This window comes from Chiloscyllium plagiosum, chromosome 19 (genome assembly GCF_004010195.1).
Source record: "Chiloscyllium plagiosum isolate BGI_BamShark_2017 chromosome 19, ASM401019v2, whole genome shotgun sequence".
Taxonomy (NCBI): domain Eukaryota; kingdom Metazoa; phylum Chordata; class Chondrichthyes; order Orectolobiformes; family Hemiscylliidae; genus Chiloscyllium; species Chiloscyllium plagiosum.
Window position 1 is genome coordinate 18,458,610 of NC_057728.1, and position 6,581 is coordinate 18,465,190.

A 6,581-nucleotide genomic window follows, 5' to 3' on the forward strand; every position below is an offset into this window, starting at 1 on the left:
GAGGGAGGGGGGAAGAGGTGGATGATGGGTGAGGGAGGAGGTGGATGATGGGTGAGGGAGAAGTTGGGTGAGGGGATGAGGGTGGAGGTGTCTAAGGGGGTGAGAGTGGAGGTGGGTAAGACGGTCAGGGCAGTGATTGCAGGAGATGCAATGGTCAAGAATAGCAGCTGCAGCCTGAGTTGGGGCTGATGGGGGAAAAGAAAGAAAAGGCCTCTGCAGCCTGTGCTGAACTGCTGTCGAGAGTTGGTAACATTAACGGGAGTGAGGGTGAAGCAACCTTCTGTCTCCCGGAGAACTCCTGCCTCACCTTCTCCAGCCTTCCAGGAGAGACATTCTCTCCTTGTTCAGGGGCCATGTTGTGGAGACTCCAAACCCAGGGCCTGATTTCAAACACAGTGTCATATCGAGACAAAGACATCAAGGTCATAGTGGGCAGGCAGGAGATAGTCGGATAGCAGTGACAATCCGTGGAGCCATACTGGGATACCAGACTGGGATCAATGGGAAACATTGGTAACAATTCCAAGGAGACTGAAGTTAAGCCTAATGACCGTGATTTGACCCTGATGGAAACTCTCAGGAGCTTGCACAGGAAAGCTGCTTCTGAGTACTCAGGTGGACAGTCTTTACAATCCAGAGCACAGTGATGGGGACAATATAAATCAACGCACGCTGACAGGGAGGAGTCAAACAGAAACATTTATTTTTCCGTCCCTCCCGATTTGCCTCCAATTTGTTTTCTCTTTCTCCTGTTATTGACATATGATGTGCTGAGTTTGATTAGAGATCTTTAGCCTATTCAACTCTAAAAGGCATTTGAATTTATCTCACATTCTGGTCTCTGTATACTGTTAAGCTGATACATTTCCCTTCCATTTCATGAGGTGATGTGACCCCTATTCTATTATAAAGCTGATGAAGTTGAGGTAATTTGGTTTGGATCAAAGTTGAAAGTTGGGTCCATGTGTCCAATTGGCTTTATGTGTTTTGGTTATTAATCAGGAGCAGGAATACCCAACGTGGCAGTGTGCCGGTGGCCAAGGGTCCCAAATGGATCAGTTTCTGTCAGCAACTGCTTTGGGAGTCTGATGTGGTGAAACTCTATCCAATCTCCCCCTGGTGCTGGGATTGGTCACTCCACTATCAATCCAGTTCTACTGTGTCTGCTATCACACAAGGGGAGACAACATGATCATTGCAGAAACAGACAACAACAAACACTGAAAATGTATTGGATGTTGTTTTCGAAGCCACATCTCTCAAGGTATTTGATATGCTCCACCACACACTGAGCGATATCTGAGCACCTGCACCTTCTGTCTGACAGTCTGCTTGTGGAATCAGTCCTGAATTATTGTCTGAGAATGGCTTGGGATTCCTGCTGGGTTAAACATCTTACATCAACTGTGACAGATTTCTCTTTCCTGAACAGTGTTTATTATATAAACTAAGCAGAAATGCCATTGGATTTAACATCACTGAGATAATCAGGGCAGACATGGGACCTAATTAGGAACTGAAAACAATAAATGCTGGAGATCACAGCAGGTCAGGCAACATCCAGGGAGAGAGAGCAAGCTAATGTTTTCAGTCGAGATGACTCTTCATCAGAGCTGATATGAAGTGTCCAGGGGACAACGTTTACACTGTAATTTGGTGGGGGGGGGGGGGCGGCAGGATGGGGTGGATTGGGGGGTGGGATGCTGCTGGAAAAACGATGCTGATAGATTAAGTGATCGGACTGTGAGGATGGCAGAACAATGGACATGATAACAAGCTAAAAGAAAGGGAAGGAATGGGAGTGGGGTCACAATAGAAGGGTGTTTACCTCAAGGTGAAGTCCAGCAGGCTGTAAAGTTGTGATGTTGTTCCTCCAGTTTGTGCTGGGATTTGCTGGAACACTGTAGCATGCCTGAGACAGACACGTGGGTGTGTGAGCAGGACGCTTTGTGTTAAAATGACCGGCTACAAGAAGGACAGGGTCATGCTTGCACACAGACCGGAGGTGTTCCCCAAAGCAGTTACCCAGACTGTGTTTGGTCTCTCCAATGTAGAGGAGGCCACATTGGGTGCAGTGAATAAATATACCAGATTGGAGGAGGTACAGGGAAAAGCCTGTTTCGGCCCCTGGGTGGTGAGCAGGGAGGAGGGGAGGGGGCAGGTGTTACACCTTCTGCAGTTACATGGGAAGGTGCTGTGGGAAGGGGAGGGGGTGTTGGTGGTTAGGAATGGACTGGGTGTCCTGGAGAGAATGGTCCCTGTGCAATGCAGACATGGGGGAGTGAGGGGAAGGTGTGTTTGGTGGATTTGTGTAAAATGGTGGAGGATGATCCTTTGAATGCGGAGGAAGGTGGATGGAAAGTGAGGATAAGGGGAACCTGATTGTGCTGTAGTGATGGGCAGCGCCAAAGGCAGAAGCAGAGGTGATGGGGTGGGAGTGATTGAGGGCCCTGTCAAACACAGAGAGAAACCACAGTTATGGAAGAAGCAAGCCACGCAGCAATGCTGTTTCGAAGGTGACATCATCCAAACAGATACAATGTAGGCAAAGGAACTGGGAGAATGGGATGGAGTCCTTGGAGTCCTTGTGAAGAGCTGTAGTGAAGGTAGCTATGGGAGTCAGTGGCTTCGTAGCAGATGGATGTGGACACTTGGGTCTGTTCTCATTGGAAAGAAGAATGCTTAGAGGGGTTTTAATCAAGATATTTATTCCCGAAATGGAGACAGAGAGAGATCCAGGAAAGGAAGGGAACTGTTGGAAATGGGGAATGTGAAAGTTAGAGAGGAGTTGAAATTGGAGGCAAAATGAATGATGTTTTCAAGGTCCTGGCAGGAACATGAAGTGGCACCAAAGCAGTCATTGATTAACTGAGTAAAGGGCTGTGGGAGGGGGCCAGTGAAAGACTGCAACAAGGATTGTTCCACATACCCCATAACAAGGCAGGCATTACTGGGACCCATGCGGGTGTCCACAGCCACTCCTTTGACTTGGCAGAACTGCGAAGAATTACATGAGAAGTTGTTCAATGAAAGAACAAGTTCAGCCCAGCAGAGGAGGGTGTTGGTGGATGGGGAGTGGTCAGGCCTCTGGTCAAGGAAAAAGTATTTCCCCTGTACCTCCTCCAATCTGGTGTGTTGTCCTCAATGCACCCAGTGTGGCCTATTCTACATTAGAGAAATCAAATGCAGACTGAGTGATCATTTTGTGAAATATAGAACATAGAACACTACAGCGCAGAACAGGCCCTTCCAGCCTCGATGTTGCGCCAACCTGTGAACTAATCCAAGCCCATCCCCCTACACTATCCCATCATCATCCATGTGCTTATCCAAGGATTGTTTAAATGTCCCTAATGTGGCTGAGTTGACTCCATTGGCAGGTAGGGCATTCCACGCCCTTACCACTCTCTGCGGAAAGAACCTGCCTCTGACATCTGTCTTAAATCTATCACCCCTCAATTTGTAATAATGCCCCCTCGTACACGCTGACGTCATCATCCTAGGAAGAAGACTCTCACTGTCTACCCTATCTAATTCTCTGATCATCTTGTATGTCCCTATCAAATCCCCCCTTAGTCTTCTTCTTTCCAATGAGAACAGACCCAAATCCCTCAGCCTTTCCTCATAAGACCTTCCCCCCCAGACCAGGCAACATCCTGGTAAATCTCGTCTGCACATTTTCCAATGCTTCCACATCCTTCGTATAATGGGGTGACCAGAACTGTACACATTATTCCAAGTGCAGCCGCATTAATGTTTTCTACAGTTGCAGCATAACATCTCGGCCCAGAACTCAATCCCTCTACAAATAAAACCCAACACACCGTATGCCTTCTTAACAGTAGATTAGATTAGATTACTTACAGTGTGGAAACAGGCCCTTCGGCCCAACAAGTCCACACCGACCCGCTGAAGCCCCTACATTTACCCCTTACCTAACACTACGGGCAATTTAGCCTGGCCAATTCACCTGACCTGCACATCTTTTGGATTGTTGGAGGAAACCGGAGCACCCGGAGGAAACCCACGCAGACACGGGGAGAATGTGCAAACTCCACACAGTCAGTCGCCTGAGGCGGGAATTGAACCCGGGTCTCTGGCGCTGTGAGGCAGCAGTGCTAACCACTGTGCCACCGTGCCGCCCATACTATCCACCTGGGTGGTAACTTCCAGGGATCTATGTACATGGACTCCAAGATCCCTCTGCACATCCACACTACCAGGAATCTTTGCATTGACCCAGTACTCTGCCTTCCTGTTATTCTTCCCAAAGTGCATCACCTCACATTTAGCTGCATTGAACTCCATGTGCCACCTCTCAGCCTAATTCTGCAGTTTTTCCAAGTCCCCCATAACCTGTAATATTCTGGTCTCCTTCTTATCGGAAAGATGTTGTGAAACTTGAAAGGGTTCAGAAAAGATTTACAAAGATGATGCCAGGGTTGGAGGATTTGAGCTGTAGGGAAAGGCTGAACAGGCTGGGGCTATTTTCCCGGAAGCGTCAGAGGCTGAGGGGTGACTTTATAGAGGTTTACAAAATTATGAGGGGTATGGGTAGGCGAGTCCAGAACTAGAGGGCATAGGTTTAGGGTGAGAGGGGAAAGATATAAAAGAGAACTAAAGGGCAACTTTTTCACACAGAGTGTGGTACGTGTCTGGAATGAGCTGTCAGAGGAAGTGGTGGAGGCTGGTACAATTGCAATATTTAAGAGGCATTTGGATGGGTATATGAATAGGAAGGATTTGGAGGGATATGCCGGGTGCTGGCAGGTGGGACTAGGTTGGGTTGGGATATCTGGTCAGCATGGATGGGTTGGACCGAAGGGTCTGTTTCCATGCTGTACATCTCTATGACTCTATGACTCTATTCTTCTACACTGTCCACTACTCCACCAATTTTAGTGTCATCCGTAAACTTACTAATCCAGCCACCTATGCCTCCGTCCAAGTCATTTATGAAATGATAAACAGCAGTAGTTCCAAAGCAGATACTTGTGGCACACCATTAGTAACCGGACTCCAGGCTGAATATTTTCCATCAACCACCACTTGCTGCCTTCTTCCAGAAAGCCAGTTTCTAATCCAAACAGCTAAATCACCCTCAATCCCATGCCTCCGCATTTTCTCCATCAGCCTACCATGTGGAACCTTATCAAAGGATTTACTGAAGTCCATGTATACTACGTCAACTGCCCTACCCTCCAAAACCTTTCCTACAACAGAAGTAAGGCTCACTGGTCTATAATTACCTGGGTCATCTCTGCTGCCCTTCTTGAACAAGGGCACAACATTTGCAAACCTCCAGTCCTCTGGTACTAAACCTGTAGACAATGATGACTCAAAGATCAAAGCCAAAAGCTCTGCTATCTCCTCCCTAGCTTCCTCGAGATCCTTGGATAAATCCCATCCGGCCCAGGGGACTTGTCTACTTTCACTCCTTCGAGAATTAATAACACCTCCTCCTTACTAACCTTAATCCTTTTAAGTCTAATAGCCTGTATCTCAGTCTTCCCCTCTACAATACTCTCCTTTTCCTGAGTGAAAACTGATGAGAAATGTTCATTGAGCACCTCTCTGATCTCCACAGGGTCCACACACAACTTCCCACTTCTGTCTTTGACTGACCCGGTTCCTACCCTAGTCATCCTTTTATTCCTCACATACCTAAAGAAAGCTTTAGGGTTCTCCTTTATTCTATTTGCTAAAGACTGTTCATCTTCTCTCTTTGCTCTTCTTTACTCTCTCTTTAAATCCTTCCTAGCTGATCTGTAACTCTCCATGGCCTCATCTGAACCAGCTCGTCTCAATTTCACATAAGCCTCCCTCTTCTGCTTAACAAGAGATGCAATTTCTTTAGTAAACCACGGTTCCCTTACCTTATCGCTTCCTCCCTGCCTGACAGAGACAGACCTATCAAGGACATGCAATATCTGTTCCTTAAACCAGCTCCACATGTTGATTGTCCCTATCCCCTGCACTTTACTACCCCATTGTATGCCTCCTAAGTCTTCTCTAATCGCATTATATGTGCACCTCCAGTCTGTGCACGCAGGACCCTGACCTTCCTATAGCTGGTCATTTTAACACAGTGTCCTGCTTACATGCCCCACGTGTCTGTCCTCGGCATGCTGCAGTGTTCCAGTGAATCAGAACGCAAACTGGAGGAATAACACCTCATCTTCAGTCTGGGCACCTTACAGCCTTCTGGACTTCACATTTAGTTCAACACCTTCAGATTGTGAACCATTTCTTCCCTTCCCTTTAGCTTATTGTCATGTCTGCCCCTCCCCCATCCCAGTTACTATCCTTTCCAGTCTGGCAGTTAGACACACTATGGTTCCGCCATTCTCACAGTCCACTCAATTAATCTGAGCTATCGGCATCTTCTCTTCACCAGCACCCTACACCCACTACCCCCAACCACCCTTCCCCACACAGTCATACACAAACATACACAATTACATAAATGCTGCCCCCTCCACACCTCACATCAGCTCTGATGAAGAGTCATTTCGACTCAAAATGTTACCTTGCTCTGTGTCCATGGATGATTAGATTAGATTAGATTGCTTACAGTGTGG

General features: G+C 47.3%; 1 long non-coding RNA gene across 1 annotated transcript in view; it reads left to right on the plus strand.

The window, feature by feature from the left end:
- LOC122559559 overlaps positions 1-6,581 on the plus strand; it is a 21,026-nt gene that overhangs the window by 3,125 nt on the left and 11,320 nt on the right. The window contains exon 2 of the long non-coding RNA XR_006314460.1: positions 3,034-3,038. This is a non-coding gene — a long non-coding RNA (uncharacterized LOC122559559). The remainder of the gene's footprint in view (positions 1-3,033; positions 3,039-6,581) is intronic.